Source organism: Haematobia irritans, chromosome 1 (assembly GCF_050003625.1).
Source record: "Haematobia irritans isolate KBUSLIRL chromosome 1, ASM5000362v1, whole genome shotgun sequence".
NCBI classification, from domain to species: domain Eukaryota; kingdom Metazoa; phylum Arthropoda; class Insecta; order Diptera; family Muscidae; genus Haematobia; species Haematobia irritans.
Window position 1 is genome coordinate 154618378 of NC_134397.1, and position 19934 is coordinate 154638311.

Here is a 19934-nt window from a genome sequence, read left to right on the forward strand (position 1 = left end):
TGTGCTAAATATATATGAAAATATATGCATGCTTACATACACATACATATATAATATTAGTCAACATATATTTGGGATGTATCGCCTTAACCCCAATGATGAACCTCATGCCAACTTGTATTTTAATTCACTAGGAATGATGGGATACTGAGACGACAACATTATGTTGGAAACCAATGAGCTGTTACAAATTGCTTAGTTTAGAAGAAGAATAGAACTGTCTGCCTTGTTGACAGACAGACTGGAAAGTATATGATGTGCGTTGTTGGTGGCGTTTGCTCTATTTTCCTTTTATGAGGAAACTTGCTGAAAATCCTTCATATTGTCCATGAGCGATTTACATAGGGATACGCTCAAAATGAAAATGTAGAACATATAATACGTGAACCATATGAAAAAAATCATGCTTTTGTTATATTATATTTCAAGTTGTTTTCATGACCCACGACAATGTGACCCGACTGACATTACGGTAGTAAAAATCCGTTTGGAGGCGAGATATATCTGAAATCATTAGTTCAGTTAAGACTACAACATCTTCATGGAGAACACATATAAATTTTTAACCGTTTTTAATTAGTGTTTTTTTTAACAAATTTTTCCAAGAGTCTTCAACGGTTGATTATTCCCTCTCCGTAATACCGTTTTTAAGTGTTTCAAAACTTGTTCAAGTAGTTTCACCGCAATGTGAAATGCCACTTGGACTCGGCTACAAACCACGGTTAGCAAAGCTGGTAAATTCTACCAAAAATTGTAGATTGTTTGGTAGATTGGTTGAATTCTTGATGTATTGGTAGATTTTGCAAAATATACCTCTCCAAAAAGAGGTACATCAATTTTCTTTAGCAATAAAATGTTATTTCAATAGAAATAACATTTTGACAAAATTTTCTATAAAAATAAAATTTTGGCGAATTTTTCTATAGAAATAAAATTTTGACAAATTTTTCTATAGAAATAAAATTTTGACAAACTATTCTATAGAAATAAAATTTTGTCAATATTTTCTATAGAAATAAAATTTTGACAAAATTCTCAATAGAAATAAAATTTTGACAAAATTCTCAAAAGAACTAAAAATTTGAGAAAATTTTTTATAGAAATAAAATGTTTACAAAATTGTGTATAGAAATAAATTGTGAGAAAATTTTCTATAGAAATAAAATTTGTACAAAATTTTATATAGAAAAAAATGTGCCAAAATTTTCTATAGAAATAAAATTTTGACAAAATTTTGTAAAGAAATAAAATTTTGAGAGAATTTTGTATAGAAATAAAATTTTGAGAACATTTTCTATAGAAATAAAATTTTTACAAAATTTTATATAGAAATAAAATTTGGACAAAATTTTCTATAGAAATAACATTTTGACAAAATTTTCCATAGAATAAAATTGTGATTTTTTAAGTATGGTAGATTTATGGTAAATTTTTCTTAAAAATTTGGTAGATTATTTTTGGCACGAGTGGCAAGCGTGCTACAAACAGGAGGTCCCTAGTCATTGAGTTAAACATAGAGTGCTGCCCGCCGAATGTTCAACAAAATAATATAAGTAATACCAAGAAACAACATATTTTTTCCAGAAAATTTAAACTCAAAAACTCTTCATGTCAGAGTCAACGGAGACCTATACTGCCATATACCAATAGATTCATCTCGGAAGGCTTGCAGAATCTATGGTGATAGTAAAAAAACGCTCCCAACTATAAAGTTAACGGTTATTTTTCAACGTAAAAATAAGGGGTCATAAATAAAACTCTTTTTATGAGTTTTATTTTTTCCTTCAGAAAATAATACTCTTTTTTGGAGTTTTATTTTTTCTTCTTCAGAAAATATTACTCTTTTTTGGAGTTTTATTTTTTCTTCTTCAGAAAATAATACTCTTTTTTGGAGTTTTATTTTTTTCTTCGGAAAATAAAACTCTTTTCAGTAGTTTTAATTTTTCCGTCTTAAATTTTTTACAGTTTCTTGTTTTATTGAGTCTATCTCACATAAAGTTTGTATTAATTTATTTGTTTAATTTAACGAACATACTTTTTCCAAATTTTCAACGGAAAGATTTTAACGCAGGTCGCTCAGTACCAATTTAAGAGCAGAGAATGCTCTTTCCACGCAGGAACACCCTGTACAGTTTTTGCCAATATATACAAATACGGATAATTTACTTTTTTTGCTTCCCAGAACTCAAAAAGAGGTTTATCAATCGACAAGGGTCTTTTTTTCTTCCCATTATTAGTTTCTTCGCTTTCTTGTTCCCTGTCAACATTTAGAGTGTTCAAAAATTGACCCAAAAGCGATGTATTCGATTGCGATGTATCACAAACATCTGATCGATCATCGCATTGGATTCAAAAATATAAGGCTGCAAGTAGTGTTGGATTTTTTAGCAGCACTTTTTCACGCCGTTATAATATTGTCAGAAATTCTGAGCTGGAGGGATTCGACTGAATGTCAAACTTCATTTAAAGCCATATTTTATAGAAATCGCTATAAAATAATTGCTCTTGAAGCATTTGTGTGGCGACGTATATAGGATCCAAGAGGGCTAATAAGTCTTCCACACTTTCCCATTCTGACTGACTTAGATTAAGCGCGGCATTGACATTTTTCAAGCAGAAGGCGATCATAGCAAGGCCTACTTCCAAAAATGAGTTTTATTTTCCGAAGAAAAAAATAAAACTCCAAAAAAGAGTATAATTTTCTGAAGGAAAAAATAAAACTCATAAAAAGTTTTATTTATGACGGATAAATAAAACTCTCTTTTTAACAGTTTCATTCGAGGTTTTATTTTTTTAGTCACAAAATAAAGATTAAAAATAACTTTTTTTTGCACTTATAACCGTTACGGCCCCTGTATTTTTTAAAACAAATTTGACATTTTCATTAGCCCTAGACAGTCATCCTTCGTCAAAATGACGACGCTTATTTTTATTTTCGATCTAGACTGTATTTTGGTCGATTTGCAAATGACAAAATTAAGTTATTTTAATTCAAAGATTTTATGAATTTTTATTTAATATTAATTCAAATTAAATGAACTGAATAAAAAACTAAACTAGATTTTGGTTCTCATTTTTGCTCATGGTGCAATTTAAAGCGCCTTAAAATAGGCCGTAGTCAAAATTACGAAGGATGACGTTAATGTAAAAATAAAGATGACTTTCCAGGGTTAAAATTAAACTTAATATCAAATTTTTTAACACATTAAGAAATTCAATTCAATTATATTTCTCCTTAGTTTTTATTAATCCTTAAAATAGGTCATATGCCTATTTTCACAATAAATGTAGTCCTTTCGGTGTTACCTAATAGATCATTTTAAATTTCATACTTTGGATTATTCATTTCCAATTTAGGAGAGTGTTATTTTCATCAAGCCTGTTTATTTAATGGTTAAATTGCCTGAGAAAAATGTTATTTTTTTCATCTTGAAAATGGGGCTCTCGTATCCATAATTCCCCTAACTTTAAATTTAACGTCGTCTTTGTAGTTGAGACCAGGGCATTGGGTACAAAATCTAGACGTAATACCTTATAGTAAGGAATGATTTTTGATAAAGATATATGATATTATTCGTTTTTTATTTGATTTTTGGTCGACCTTTTGTTAGAATTATAAATTAATGTTTCTTCAAGCTCGACCTCGACCTATGATATTGATCGCGAATGTAGTAGATGAATCTCCCCACATTAAAAAAAAAAATGCATGCCCGGTTCACTAATAATTTTGGTATTGATTCAGATCCAAAGAAGCGGAGCATTGAAGTAAGGATTCTTTTAATACACAATTCTTTTTCAAATTTGAGTTTAGCGTACTTGATTCTCGGAAACAAATTTTAATTTATTCGTTTTTTTTTTCAACTTTTTTTTTCATATGCTATTATTTATTTATTTATTTATTTATTTACAAAATTAGACTTATAGTATAATATAAGAATAATATTACAATAGTAGCATTGGCTACAGAGGCCATCAGCTAAAGCATATGCTATTAAAGTCCTTTAATAACATGTTAACAACAACTTTTAAAAATTATGATATGTTTTAGCTTTGTAGTCAAGATAAAAAAATTGAAGGTGATTTTATTAAGTTTGAAGAATTTTTCGGAATTATTACAGTAAAATAGACCTGATGTAACATTTTCTTTCATGTTAATATACTCATTTATTATCGAAATGAGTCTTCTATGCTAAGCATTCATATTTCAAGGATATGAAATCTTTGGTCTCACAAAATATTTTTAGTGCAAGATTTTCCTGAAATTTTTGATAATTTTTAGAGCCAGAAAGAAACATGTATATACAGTTTATATCAGCCCATTTTTATATATTTTCTGAGCATTGGATTTGCTTTATGATTTTGTGAACGGTTAATGTCGGATCATATTTAATTGATCCTCTACACAGAAAAAAATATTGTCGTGAGGTCAAAGATTTCATGTCTTTAAAATACGAATACAAATTTTGCTTAGCATAGAAGACGCATTTCTCTAAAATAAAGTTATTTTCCTTGTCCAAAAGTCGATAAACTTTTCAATGAAGTCGTATTTTCCTTATAATTAAGTGATTTGATTTAAAAATGGGTATCTTAACATGAAAGAAAAAATTTATAGACTAAGGTCAACTTGACTTTAATAATTCAGAAAAATTCTTTAAATTTAATGAAATTGTCTTTAAATTTGTTGTCTTTTTGCATCTTGACTACAAAGCAAAAAATCGTTCAAATATAGGACATGTTTTTCAAAACTTTATTTTAAAGAAGTTTTTTACTTCAAACATAGCATAATTTCTACTGCAAGTCGAGTCCTAATTTAGAAAATAAAGTTCCCGTTAACTCGTTTTTAAAGGTTTTTGATAGCATATGAAGAAAAAAGCTGAGAAAGCGAAAAACTAAAATTTGCTTCCTAGAAGCAAGTACACAAAACCTAAATTTAAAAGAGAATTGTGTCTTAAAAGTATCCTTACTTGTATTCTCCGCTTCTTTGGCTCGGAATCAATATCAAATTTTTTAAAGTAAAGACAAAATCTTTGGAACCGAGTATGCTTTTTTTTCAGTGTACATCTTTCAGGTTTATATATCTTTATTTCGATTCGCGAGCTCAGGTTTTGATTTTTTTGTACATTCTAAATGTAAAGTTTATTAATTTCGTAAAGGAGTTTATTAATGTAAAGGAGTTAATAAATTCGGCAAAGATCCAGGCTTTCGAATGTATATAATTTAAATGATAGTTATGTTCGTATATTTTGAGGTGGGAGCTAAAATTTTTCTGGAAGGGGCTTCCTCCATAGGTGGCGGGGTCATTATAATCGTTTATATTATAAGATACTTTATTAACCAAGATTATTTATCACATGGAAGCAAAGTTTTGAAAAAATCTCTAATTATTTTCTTTGAGTGTGAAATCCTCCCCCACCTCCTTCGCCAAAAAATTAGTACAACAACGTAATGTGACGTATACGCAGCATCGTACATTGTTGGGAATATTTAATTTTAAAAATAGGTTTTTACTCAAACGTATACGTCTTATTGTCGACTAGGATATGCGTTCTATTGCAGGCAGACCTTTGGCTACCGTAAAGTACAATAGGCTCTACCGAAATGGGATGTTAACCAATGAAAAATTTTTTAATGCTTAAATTACTCATTTTTTACGTATATGTAATAATATAAAAATGGTTAAATACATAAAATACATAAAAAATGTCTAAAACAAAAAAAACAAACCCCTTCCATTAACTTACGGCCTACACAATCTTTTGCCGACGTTCAAAATACTCGCCATACACAATTTCCAAGTTTTAGTAAGAAATGAGGAATGCGTTTCAAATTCATAGTTAGAAAATCATAACTTTATCTAAAACTAAGTAAATTCCTAATATTGTATATATTATTATCAAATTGAAACAAATATTAAATCTATTTTTTGGGGTAAAAAATTTTATGTTTTGAAGAGGAAAGAAATTTGGTATCAAAATATCTTTAGCGCTGTACAAAGTTCCAAATTAATTCATTTTGGATAAAATGTACTAATTTCCGAAAATTTTGAGCTATTGAGAAATTCGAATATTGTTACAGTTGAGTGTTAATTTTCTGTATTCCGATTTTTTACAGCGTATTTGAGACGAAATGTTGCCTAGATCACACTGGTTATCGGTCAATGTAAAAATTACAGCTACACCCTCCAAAAACCGCTTCTGTAACAAGCATATTATTTTCAGTATTGGTTCATTGTTTTTGAAGACCCCCAATTATTACTTCCAGTTTTTAAACATTTGATTACTTGTAGCAAAATGTCCTGAACATATTTGTGTTGGATTAGAAATTAAAAAATGTTTATAATTTATTTTAATGTTACTCCGAAAAAATTCCGTAGTTAATTTAATGCCAAATTTAACTTATTTTTATTGCAAACAAATTATTTGTTTATAGTGGTGCAGGCGTATAGAAGAACTGATTTAGATCAAAAAGTACAAAATGTACATGAAAGTGTTTTGCCATCACTATTGTTAGAAGATCCATTTTATATTTTCCCTACGTCTCATCTAGTCAACGAATACCAATCGTTATTATTACGATTCTGTTTTGTTTGGTCATATCGGACAATTGAATGAATTCTGAAATTCAGATTAATTTTACACATTTTCGTGCTTCAAATTAATAAAAAATATGTTCACCCATATAAACTATAGGCAATAACTCTAAATTGTCTGTACAATTGTACAGTGAAAAATGTTTTTATTAATAGTAGTTTATTTTTATTAATATACTATTCCCTTTCATTTGGGAAATGGTGTATATATCCGAGATAATATTTGTTTTGTTTTGTTATTCACCTCCAACTTGTACAAAAAAATAAACAGAAAGTAGTTTCTTGAGAAATATTAGAAAACAAACATATTTTAATGAAGGAAACTGTCCAATTGAAATATAATTACCTTGTTGCCCTCGCACTACTTCGTCCTTGTTGTTCCCTTTCTCCTGAAGATGCTAGCATTCAGTTATTACGTTTAAGATTGTATCCCAAAATAATCATTCTTCATAAGCAAACTATGCAGCAGATGGTGTCAATGATACTCTAAGTGAGTTTGCATTTAAATATCTACGTGTGCTCTGGCTTTCATATATGCATATGGATACGATGTCTGCTACTAAAGATAGTGGAAGATTGTGTTTTTGTGAATGAATAAAAAATAGAGGTGAACAAAATACAGTGGTGAACAAAATTTGTTGTAGGTGCACATATTCCTGGATTAAATTAATATGAGCAATTCGTTAGAAAATTCTCGCAACCATATTACTTTCACTGTATCTGATTTCGGCAAGCAAGGCTTTGTTTGGCGATAAAACAATCACCCTTATTCCTGAAGTCGCCCTCGCCGTCGCTTTTCTTCTATCGCCACTAATTGGTATTCTTTTTGTCACCGTTAAATTTACCAGCGACGAGTTTAGTGATTAATTTTTGAAGAAGTTTTTTAGACTTTATTAAACGAACAATTCAAAAATGGTAATTGTTAAGAGGTAAAGTGACTAATTTTCAACAATTACAAAAAAAATGGAAAAAAAAGAACTAGAACTGACTCCAACGATTTAAAACAATTAAAATTCAGTTTTGCACATCAGCTGATTGTTTTCTTTCACGATAATTCCTGTGCCATTTATCCCAGCCATGTCGCCAATTTTATAGTTTTGGAAGCTTTTACTGTCCTTGAGTATATATCCACATTTTTTCCCGCGTCAAATTAAATATCTTTTCTTGATTATCAGACTTATAATTGCGTCAGAAATAAAAATATTTTAAACCGAAAAAAATTAAATTCATTTTTTGCACCTCGGCTGAATGTTTTCTAGTGATATCTACCTTTTATTACCGAGTATTGTAATTGGTACAAAGAGTAATCGTCGTCGTCGGCGTCGCCACTCTACAGGAATACCAAATGAATGACAAGACGACTTAAAAGCGACAGACAACAAAAAGTGACTTCAGGAATAAGTGTGAATATTTTTGCGACAAAAATGTAAAAAATAACGTTATATTCTTCAAACATGTTTAGGGTGATCACATTTCTTCCCCTAGCAAATTAAAGATATTTTAATAGTTTTAGTTTTTGATACAGACTTCTGCAAATGTAATAACAGAGTTGCTGCTAAAAAGTTTTTAGTTTGCTGAAAATGACGTTCAAGTTGGATTACATCTAAATAATACTAAATTAAAATTATAATACTTTTGCCTTCTTTTTGTCCAACTTTAGAAGTTTGTGTTACCATGGATTCATTGCAGTTAACAGGTTGACTGATAAGTCCCCGGTCTGACACATAGATGGCGTCGCTAGTATTAAATGCATATTATATTTATATAGTACCAACCTTCAAATGATTCGTGTCAAAATTTGACGTCTGTAAGTCAATTAGTTTGTGAGATAGAGCGTCTTTTGTGAAGCAACTTTTGTAATTGTGAAAAAAATGAAAAAAAAGAAATTTAGGGTTTTGATAAAATACTGTTTACTGAAGGGAAAAATCATTATCAAGCCAAGCAAAAAATTAGCTTGATAATGAGTTTCCGGACTCTGCCCCAGGGAAATCAACAATAATTTATTGGTATACAAAATTCAAGCGTGGTGAAATGAGCACGGAGGACGGTGAACACAGCGGACGCTCGAAAGAGGTGGTTACCTACGAAAACAAAAAAATCCACAAAATTATTTTGAATGACCGTAAAATGAAGTTGATCGAGATAGCAAAAGTCTTAAAGATATCAAAGGAACGTGTTGGTCATATCATTCATCAATATTTGGATATCCGGAAGCTCTGTGCAAAATGGGTGCCGCGCGAGCTCACATTTGAACAAAAACAACAACGTGTTGATGATTCTGAGCGGTGTTTGCAGCTGTTAACTCGTAATACACCCGAGTTTTTCCGTCGATATGTGACAATGGATGAAACATGGCTCCATCACTACACTCCTGAGTCCAATCGACAGTCGGCTGAGTGGACAGCGACCGGTGAACCGTCTCCGAAGCGTGGAAAGACTCAAAAGTCCGCTGGCAAAGTAATGGCCTCTGTTTTTTTGGGATGCGCGTGGAATAATTTTTATCTATTATATCTTGAGAAGGGAAACCCCATCAACAGTGACTATTATATGGCGTCATTGGAAGGTCGAAATCGCGGCAAAACGGCCCCATATGAAGAAGAAAAAAAGTGTTGTTCCACCAAGACAACGCACCGTGCCACAAGTCATTGAGAACGATGGCAAAAATTCATGAATTGGGCTTCGAATTGCTTCCCCACCCACCGTATTCTCCAGATCTGGCCCCAGCGACTTTTTCTTGTTCTGATACCTCAAAAGGATGCTCGCAGGGAAAAAATTTGGCTGCAATGAAGAGGTGATCGCCGAAACTGAGGCCTGTTTTGAGGCAAAACCGAAGGAGTACTACCAAAATGGTATCAAAAAATTGGAAGGTCGTTATAATCGTTGTATCGCTCTTGAAGGGAACTATGTTGAATAATAAAAACGAATTTTGACAAAAAATGTTTTTTTTTTTCTTTGTTAGACCGGGGACTTATCAGCCAACCTGTTAGACCAGCTGAAAATTTACACCTTCGATTGGTCACCAGAACTCAAGCGCCACTGTAAAGGTCGATGCTCGCTCGTATTTATCAATAATGCCCGTATCTAATTTTTCGAGACATATCCCAGATGTTGACCACACCATAATTTATGTTCGACCACATACCCGATACTGCATTTATCGATTTTTTACTTATAGTCGACAATTCTTAGAGCATTTATTTATCAATATTGCCCGTATCTAATTTTTCGAGACATATCCCAGATGTTGACCACACCATAATTTATGTTCGACCACATACCCGATACTGCATTTATCGATTTTTTACTTATAGTCGACAATTCTTAGAGCATAAAAATAAAAATTGGAAGTTAGAATAATAAATTGGAAGTTAGAATAACTTCCAATTTTGGTTTGCTGCACGGACGAAAAGACTGATTTTCATAATTTTGGGTGTAAAAATTATATGATTGGAACTAAAATTTTTACCATACTATTTTTAAGTGGAAGCATATAATGTTCATAAACTAGGATAACATGTTTGCGACATTTATGTTGATATGTTAGAACATATTATGTTTGGGACATAACATTTTTTTGTGTGGATGCAAATAAATATTAAATTGCCTATAAACAAATATGTGATTCCAAAAAGAGGCCGAGAGACAACATGCACACAAAGAAACTTTCTTTAAAAGTTTTTTTTTTTTAACAGTGTATGCCTAAGGTGAAACGTAACAATATTTTGTTTGGACCAATCCTGAAAATATATATGCTTAAAGCAGAATTTGTTTGCGAGTATAAGTTACAGAAACGATTTTTTGAGGAATTAGAGTAAACTTTTCTAACTTTTGGAATTTTTCGTAGCTTTCTGGAAAGTTTTTGCAGTAACAAAATTGTTTTTTTAATCATTTTAAAGCCATTTTTCAGTAAAGGTCGGTATGCACCTCTAGCGAAATTTTCGGTAGCAAAAATTTATTTAAGTCTACAACAACAAAAAACAGGGCTGTGTACACAAATTTTAAACCAGCTAATCGCTTTTAAAAATTGTTAATATATGTTCCAAATATTCCTCAAATAAATTGTTTATTATTTACTGACCTTTTAAAACTTTTACGCACACAATGATTGTAATAAATTAAATGTTTGCTGCCAAAATATGCTTTTGACAACCCTGTTATTTTCATTAGAGGTGCGTACCAGCTTACGAAATTGAACGCTAGCGAAAATTTCGTTAGCATAAATAGCAATGCATTTCTTATGGGAATGAAATTTTTCGCTAGAGGTGCATACCGGCCTTAAACAAAACAACGTTGCTTTTAAACATTTATTTTCGATTGTACATGGACGAAAAAAAACTGTTTTTCATATGTTTGGGTGTACAAATTATATGTTTGGAACTTAAATTTTTTTGCACAATATTTTTAAGTGCAAGCATATAATGTTCATAAACTAGCATAACATGTTTGGGAAATATATGTTAATATGTTAGAACATATTATGTTTGGGACATAAAATGTTTGTAAATATAATATGTTTAGATGCAAACATATATTAATTTAGAAATATATGTTTATAACATAAATTTCATTAAAATAAAATAAAAGAAAATTTCATTAAAATTTTTTTCTACCAGTGTATGCCTTAAGGTGAAGCATAATATGTTTGGTTAGGTTAGGTTAGGTGGCAGCCCGATGTATCAGGCTCACTTAGACTATTCTGTCCATTGTGATACCACACTAAGTGCTGCTCGATTCCATATTAAGCTCAATGACAGGGGACCTCCATTTTTATAGCCGAGTCCGAACGGCGTTCCACATTGTAGTGAAACCACTTAGAGAAGCTTTGAAACCCTCACACCCAGAAAAAAGTGCCTTCGAAACTAAAGGAAAAAATTTTCATCAATATAGTTTATCCATTTTATTTCCATTAAGGTAAATTTTTGTGAAAAATAATAAAATTTACTCGTTTCAGTAAAAAAAATCCTAAACTGTAAGCAGTTAGGAATAGTTCATTAACTAGAATAAGGCATGGAATTTTACTCATACTATTTTCTTCGCTGGGTATAAGAATTTACTACTGAAAAAGAAAATTTTATTCACCGATAACAAAGCATTCGTAAAAATAAACAAAAACCGAACTAAAACCAAGTTTCCTCAAAATTAGTAAAATTTCTTATAAAATGATAATTGCGAGTTCCTTTATAATAGAAAGTTTTTCATACATACGAACAACACTTGGCATAGAAAAATATTTTAGTTCATTCGTACTAAGAAGTATGCAATCCTTTCAAAACTTAAGGAAACACACTTGTTAGAATATAGGAAATTTTCCTAAATTTCTATTGTCTACCTGTAATCGATACCTGTCATCGTAATCGATGTGTTTGCGCGTGGGTGTAATCGATATATTTGCGCGTCGGTTGTTTTTTTAGTTAGAATCGCGTTGTTTTGGTATACGGAGAGATTGTTAAAAAATAATATGGTAAAATAATATAATAAATAACAAATAAAATATATAAAATATTTGTTATTTTAAATTAGTGAGAAAAATTTTCGTTTTTTTAAATAAATCTATCAATGTTCGTGATAGTGTATAAAGAAAGAAAACACCAGCAGAATAACAACCCTTTCATTTGTCTTCATTTTGGAATCTTCAATTATCAGGTAATATTCAGTGACGCTAACCTTTTGCAACAAAAATGTTTTATGATTTTTTATATTTGTAGGTATTGAAATTGTAAAAGGAGGACAAAATCGTTAGGCAGCAACTTATTAAAAGTGAAAAGTACAAGAAGAAGAAAAAGTGCGTTTTACAGTTGATAATATCACACGGAAATTGGAAATAGTGGATTAATAAACTAATATTTCAAAGAGATTCGATGCTGTTGATTCTTAATAAATATATTCAATATATTAATAAAACATGTCTTTTATTGAAGATAAAATTGCTTATAGAAATAAATAAAATTGTATTTAAAAACTAAGGTAAGCAGTTCTAATTATGAAGTAAAAGTTTTACCACAAATGTGTAAGATTTGTCGAAATGAATGAAAAAATTTCAATAAAATCATTCCATATATGAATTCAAATTAGTTAATTTTTTTCATTCTGTAGTATAGTGGTATATAAATATAGGAAAATGTTAACTAATATATGGAATGCATTATTCCTAATTTCTACGAAAATCACATCGTTCAAACAAATAAAAATGTCATTGGCGCTATACGAAGTTCAACTTTCTTCACAATGAGTTCATTTTAACTTAAAGAAGGGGTCACTTTTTTCTGGGTGCAGAAATGTCACCAGCATTACTGAGGTGGGATAATCCACCGCTGAAAAACTTTTTGGTGTTCGGTCGAAGCAGGAATCGAACCCACGACCTTGTGTATGCAAGGCGGGCATGTTAACCATTGCACCACGGTGGCTCCCAAGCTAATATGTTTGAATAATACAAACAATATTTTGTTGGACCACTCCTGAAAATATATATGCTTGAAGCAAAATGTGTTTGGGTTTGTTACTGAAGCGATTTTTTTAGGTTTGGTAGCTAAAATCTGTTAGACGATTTGAAAGACAATCGAAAGTCGATATCAAAAATCATCAAAGTCCGAAATTGAAGGTCACTTTTGGCAAAAATGAGATTCAGAGATCATCGAAAGTCGATATCAAAAATAACGAAAGTTCGAAATTGAAGGTCACTTTTGATAAAAGTTCGATTAGACTTAAAGGTCAGTACTATGTTCGTTTTTCGCGGTTACATTATTAAGACAGTCCAATATAAAGCAGATAAATTAACTATATGATTTTCACAGTTTCTTATTCCTCTAGATTTCGGCAAGACTTAACAGGAATATGTTTGTTTTCATTTATAATTTTGATTATTTAAGGAAAAGTAATCACGAAAATAAAGTGGCTTTCAACTCGAAAACCAAACAAGTACCCACCTTAAAGTGGGTATTAATTTCGAGTTTAGTCGCTAAAATCGCAATTTTTTACGATTACTTTTCTCTAAAAAATCCATAATAAATAAATAAAATTTGTGAAAAGTTATTATATTTGCATCGAAGAGGTATTATTTTATACTGTTTTTTACTGATTTAATTTTGATATTAGCGGCTAAATTCGAACTTAATGCCCACCTTTATAAACAAAATCTAAAATTTCGTTCATACTATAATCGTTGCGGGTAATTTTCACCCATATATATTCATATTTTGAATTCATGTTTTCGTCGTGAAAATTTCTTCACCACAAAGATAGAAGTCGTCCCATATGGCCTAACCAAAAATCAATGCTAAATCGTGATTTATTTGGGAATAAATATGTTTTTGTTTTGTAAAGAATAATAAATTAAAATACAAATGAAAATTTACCCCTGGGGTTAAGAGATGCCTGACATTAATATGTATATACAATTAAACATACTTACTATTGATTTATCTCGTAAAGTCAAGCCAGAAACTATTTATAAAGATGATCATCAATTATGATGAAAGTGTTAAATTTTTTGTTTTTGAGATATAATTCCAACAAAAACAATGAACAAAAAGTTCAAACAATGACGGCGACGATGATCTGAACTGATCTGCTGTGCTGATTGATACGGTGATATTGAATTTAATGTTAGCTCAAATAATTGGGAATATAGCACTCGAATGCTTTTGTGGTTATGATTATTGTTTTCCTATTTGTTTAAACAATTACTTTTGCACTTATTTGTTGGTACAAAATTTTATTTTTTATTTTGTATCATTTATATATATGGGCAAAGATTTGTTCACAAACGCCAAATACAATATGTTGGTGTTGTTGTTGTATTTTGCTTTCACACAAATTTTCTTTAATATTCCGATTTTTTGTTTGTTAATAAAAATGTGTCTTTATATTTTTGTTTGTTTGTTTGTCAACAAATAATGTTGTGCAATTATTTTGAAATTTACTAGATTTTTTAAAGGTGGATAAACGTATTTTGAGAGGGTTTCTGGTAAATTTTCGCGACGTAATATTTTTTACAACAAATCCTCAATTTAATTTAATAAATTTTATTTTAAAGACAACACTTATCGTACTGGCGGCAGCTGCTCGAATTACTTAACAAAAAAACGTCATACACTCTGGCACAAATTCACTCTGAATTATTTGCTTCCCTCTCACGTTTGGCTTTTCTCTAGATTTCTGTTTATCACTCTGTAGACCACTATTTTTATTTATTGTAATATAACCGCCAAAACTTATTTTATTCTTTTTATTAGTTTTTGTTTTGTGGATGTCCTTCAATGCGGCGCAAGGAAATAATTACTCTTTGCTATGTTTGCCGATACTATTGCTGCTTCAGAATTGTGTTGTTGTTGCTCTTATAAAATCACTTTATAATTCTTTTTTATATTTTGGCAAGTTTTGTCATATTAGAATAATATTTTCTGCAACATAACATATGTGCATAGCTCTCTAGCTGTAATGCGCGGGGGGGTGAAGAACACTAGTGCAACCCCACCGACAATATGTGCAGTTGTTGTTGGTGAATATATTGTGTTGTTTTATTTCTTTTGCACAATATGTTGTGGTTTGATGGGTGGTTTTTGGTGTTGTTGCTGTTGTTCTTGTCATTAGAGAAGCATCTGCGCTGCTAATACTTTTGATGGTAATGATGATGGCATGACACCAAGGTAGAGTATTATTTCTTCTTCAATTTTCTGTTTTTTTTCTTCTCCTTATTTCATGTTATTTGTTTTTACTATTCGCACATTTCTTTCGTCTTCTCACATTCCGTACACTAAAAAATTTTCTGAGCTCTGCTACTGTTGGCGGCTGCCTTTTGGTACTAAATTAGTCACGATGCTATTCGCTTCGCGTATTGATGGAAACTGAATTATAAAAATTTGAGAAAAACAACAATACGTGTTGCGTTTTGTGTCTTTTGGCATGTACACGAGACAAAATGCAGACACACACTTATGCCCCCCAAAATTACACACAAACACAATAGATTGGTTCTCAGAGAATAAAAAGCATAGCGGGGAAAATGCCCCCACCGGAAGTTTACAGAATGAGAGTATGAGAGAGCTATATCACTGATGAGAGACTAGATATGTATGTACGTTGTTAGGGTCGCAATATTAGGTGGCCATCTAATAGATTTTTCATTGTGCAGTAATGCAAATAAATTTAGTAGATTGGTGTAATAAATTAAAACCTTTTAAATAATTCTCTAATTCCTAGAACTGTCTCGAAGCACCTATACAAAAATTTCATATTTCTTAAAATAGTTTTTATTATGAGGAAGATTTAATGCAAGGAGTGAATGAGATAGTAGATATACTTACATATGAGTTTTTCGGAAGAAATTAGTTTACTTCTCTTTTGCAATTCAGCCGAACTTCAAGGGCTACACTGAAAGATTAGTTTTCTTTTCTCAGGAATGAAACTGAGTGAATTTTTAATCAACAGTCTTATTTTTTAACCATGTCTAGTTTTGGAACTATATTTTTATATTCTGCCGTGTCCCCGATGAGGACAATTCAGCACCAAAAACAAATGACAGTGAAACTTAGTTGAAAAATTAGTAAATAGAATAAACATTCCTTGATCTGGTTGGAATTGTTGTTTTCAGAAAACAACACACTATTATTTACATTGTTCTGCCTTAGGTTAGGTTAGGTTATGTGGCAGCCCGATGTATCAGGCTCACTTAGACTATTCAGTCCATTGTGATACCACAGTGGTGAACTTCTCTCTTATCACTGAGTGCTGCCCGATTCCATGTTAAGCTCAATGACAAGGGACCTCCTTTTTATAGCCGAGTCCGAACGGCGTTCCACATTCCAGTGAAACCACTTAGAGAAGCTTTGAAACCCTCAGAAATGTCACCAGCATTACTGAGGTGGGATAATCCACCGCTGAAAAACTTTTTGGTGTTCGGTCGTAGCAGGAATCGAACCCACGACCTTGTGTATGCAAGGCGGGCATGCTAACCATTGCACCACGGTGGCTCCCAATTGTTCTGCCTTGAAATTAGTATTAATCAAAAGTAAGTGTGAAACTAGTAAGGAAGGGTACACAGAAAAAAAATGTAAACTGCTTTATTGAAAAAATGAACTACTTCAATCGAAAATTGAACTATATTGTACTCCACTTTATTTCAGATTTCCACAATGCGCTATTAAAACAAGGAAAATGTAATGACCTGGTATAATTTTCAACTAAACTTTATAAAAGTACATCCTCCCACAGAAGAAAAAATTAACTAAAAGTAAAGAAAAACATCATTGGCGCAAAATCATGACCATTTCAACCATACAGTAGTTAATTTTTACTATTTTTGGGAATTCCTCGAAAATTTTCTTCTGCTTTAGTTCACTTTGAACTTATGTGTACGATCATTGTTTATTTTATTTTACAAACTTTTATTTTACAAACTTTTTGATACATAAAAAAATTCATTGCTGTGGAAAATTTCAAAAAAAAATTAACTATAAACAAATATTTTTTTGCAATTAAAATAAGTTAAATTTAGTATTGGTTTAACTGCGGACTTTTTTCTGTGTAGTGGCTATGCCAATATTTTGTAAATTTTATATACAGTGTTGCCAGTGTTTGGGATCTCTCCGAAAATTGGGGATTTTTTCGAGAATGGGTACTTGGTGATTTCATGGGAGGAATTTCCAGGAATTTGGGTATTTTGTGATGATTTTTACTTTACAAAATGGAGGATTAAAATGAACTCAAGCAAAACACACACCCAGAAAAAAGTGACACCTTCTTTAAGTTAAAATGAACTCATTGTGAAGAAAGTCGAACTTCGTATAGCGCCAAAGACATGTTTATTTTTTTGAACGATGTGATTTTCGTTGAAATTAGGTAGAATGCATTCTATATATTAGTTAACATTTTCCTATATTTATGTTCCACTATACTACAGTATGAAAAAATTTAACTGAATTGAATTTATATATGGAATGATTTTATTGAACTTTTTTCATTCATTTGGACAAATCTTACATATTTGTGGTAAACGTTTTACTTCAAAATTAGAACTGCTTACCTTCGTTTTAAAATTAATTTTTAAATAAAATTTTATAAATTGCCTGTATAATTTTTTTTTCAATAAAATACATGTGTTATTAATATATAAAATATATTTATTAAGAATCAACAGCATCGACTGGCCTTGAAATATTGGTTTATTATTCCACTGTGAAACGTAATGTTTTCTTTTTCTTGTACCTTTCACTTTTAATAAGTTGCTGCGTAACGATTTTATCCTCTTTTTACAATTTCAATACCTACAAATATAAAAAATCATAAACCAATTTTTTCACAAAAGGTTAGCGTCACTGAATATACCTGTTAATTGAAGATTCCAAAATGTTGGTGTTTTCTTTGTTTACACACCATCACGAATATTGATAGACTTATTATTATTTATATTCAATAATTTTCAAAAAGAAAACGAAAAAAAACTAATTTAAAATAACAAATGTTTTATATATTTTATTTGTTATTATATTATTTTACTATATTATTTTTTAACAATCTCTCCGTATACCATAACAACGCGATTCCAACTAAAAAAACAACCCACGCGCAAACATATCGATTACATCGATGACAGGTATCGATTACAGGTAGATAAAAGAAATATAGGAAAATTTCCTATATTCTAACAAGTGTGTTTCCTTAAGTTTTGAAAGGATTGCATACTTCTTAGTACGAATGAACTAAAATATTTTTCTATGCCAAGTGTTATTCGTATGTACGATAAGCTTTCTATAATAAAGGAAGTCAGTATTATCGTTTTATAAGAAATTTTACTAAATTTAAGAAAACTTGGTTTTAGTTCGGTTTTTGTTTATTTTTACGAATGCTTTGTTATCAGTGAATAAAATTTTCTAGGTCAGTAGTAAATTCTTATACCCAGCGAAGAAAACATATTTGTAAAATTCCATGTCTTATTCTAGTTAATGAACTATTCCTAACTGCTTTCAGTTTAAGATTTTTTACTGAAAAAAGTAAATTTTATTATTTCACACAAACATTTAACTTAATGGAAATAAAATGGCTAAACAAAATTGATAAACATTTTTTCCTTTAGTTTCGAAGGCACTTTTTTCTGGGTGTTTGTATTAGGTTATTAAGCTTTATAATCTTCTACATTCATACCCTGGCACCATTTCAAAGTTCCATTTCATCCTCATCGCTACCCCAGACTCGTAAGTGACACTGCAACAATCGCCAACTGTGATAGTATCTTGCCATCACTATTCGAATGAAAGTATTTTGCCATCACTATTGTTACAAGAGCCATTTTATATGTTGTGAAACACCAAGGACAACTAGCTTCTTATAATTTATTTAAATAAAAATGATAATGAAGTGCTGAAAACATAGTTATTTCGCTTAAAATTGTGAAAGGTATATTGGTGAACAATTTTTGACTTTCCAAATGGAATAAAGTGATAGTTTTTCAAATATTTTTCCAGACACGCTGCCTCCATTGGGAATAAAAGCGCTGGCTGATAGATGCTACAACATGTAACTTGCAATTTGTAACTCAGCATCAATCTTTTATTAATGCATAAAAATATGTTAAATGTGATGTGATAGTCGTATAAATGGTATATTTATGAGAATTTATAAATGTTTAATAAAATTAATAAACATATGTATAAACAATCGTGTTTTACTTGACCACAATGATTCTTTTACAACTATCTTAAAATGCACTTTCTCTGATTGTTTGAAGGGGCTCTTATTGGCGTCCTTCTAAATGTATCCAGAAGGACACCTAATAATTGCACTCATGCGTTACTTTTTTGTAGTAACATGGCGTGGTACAACTTCTCAATAGTGACGGCGCTTTTCCGAGGAGTTTTGGATATCGTATACGACTGTTTTCGACGTAGTGGGGATTCTCAGTGGCGCCCTTAAATTCAAAAAATGTTGGCAGGGTACATACTTTTCAACAATATTTGAATTTTTTTTAATTAATTCATATAAAGGTTTTTAACTATTTTTGCCTTTAAAACTAGTATACATAACTAATATAATGTATATGTTCAATAAGAGTCTCATTTGTTGTAATATCTCATGTGATAAAATCGTATTAAATGGATTGTTATTATTAACTAAAATAAATAAAGAGGAATATGAAAACTGAACTGAAACTCTGAGGATTTTTCTAAATCTGTTCAGTAAATGAAATACTTTTTCGTACATTCTTAAAAAAGGGATTAAAGAAGCACAGTGAAGCCTAAAAAACATTGCTCTTATTAAACATACGTTTAATTTCGGGCCCAAGCGCTAATTTACTTTTTACTATACTCTAAATGTTGCTCCAATATCTATGTCCATCCCTGATTTGATATGA

General features: G+C 30.7%; 1 protein-coding gene across 1 annotated transcript in view; it reads right to left on the minus strand.

Annotated features, from left to right (window-relative positions):
* tws (protein phosphatase 2 regulatory subunit tws) overlaps positions 1 to 15423 on the minus strand; it is a 52447-nt gene extending 37024 nt beyond the window's left edge. The window contains exon 1 of the mRNA XM_075291958.1: positions 13998 to 15423. The gene's annotated coding sequence lies outside the window, so the exon portion shown is untranslated. The remainder of the gene's footprint in view (positions 1 to 13997) is intronic.
* Positions 15424 to 19934: the final 4511 nt, after the last annotated feature.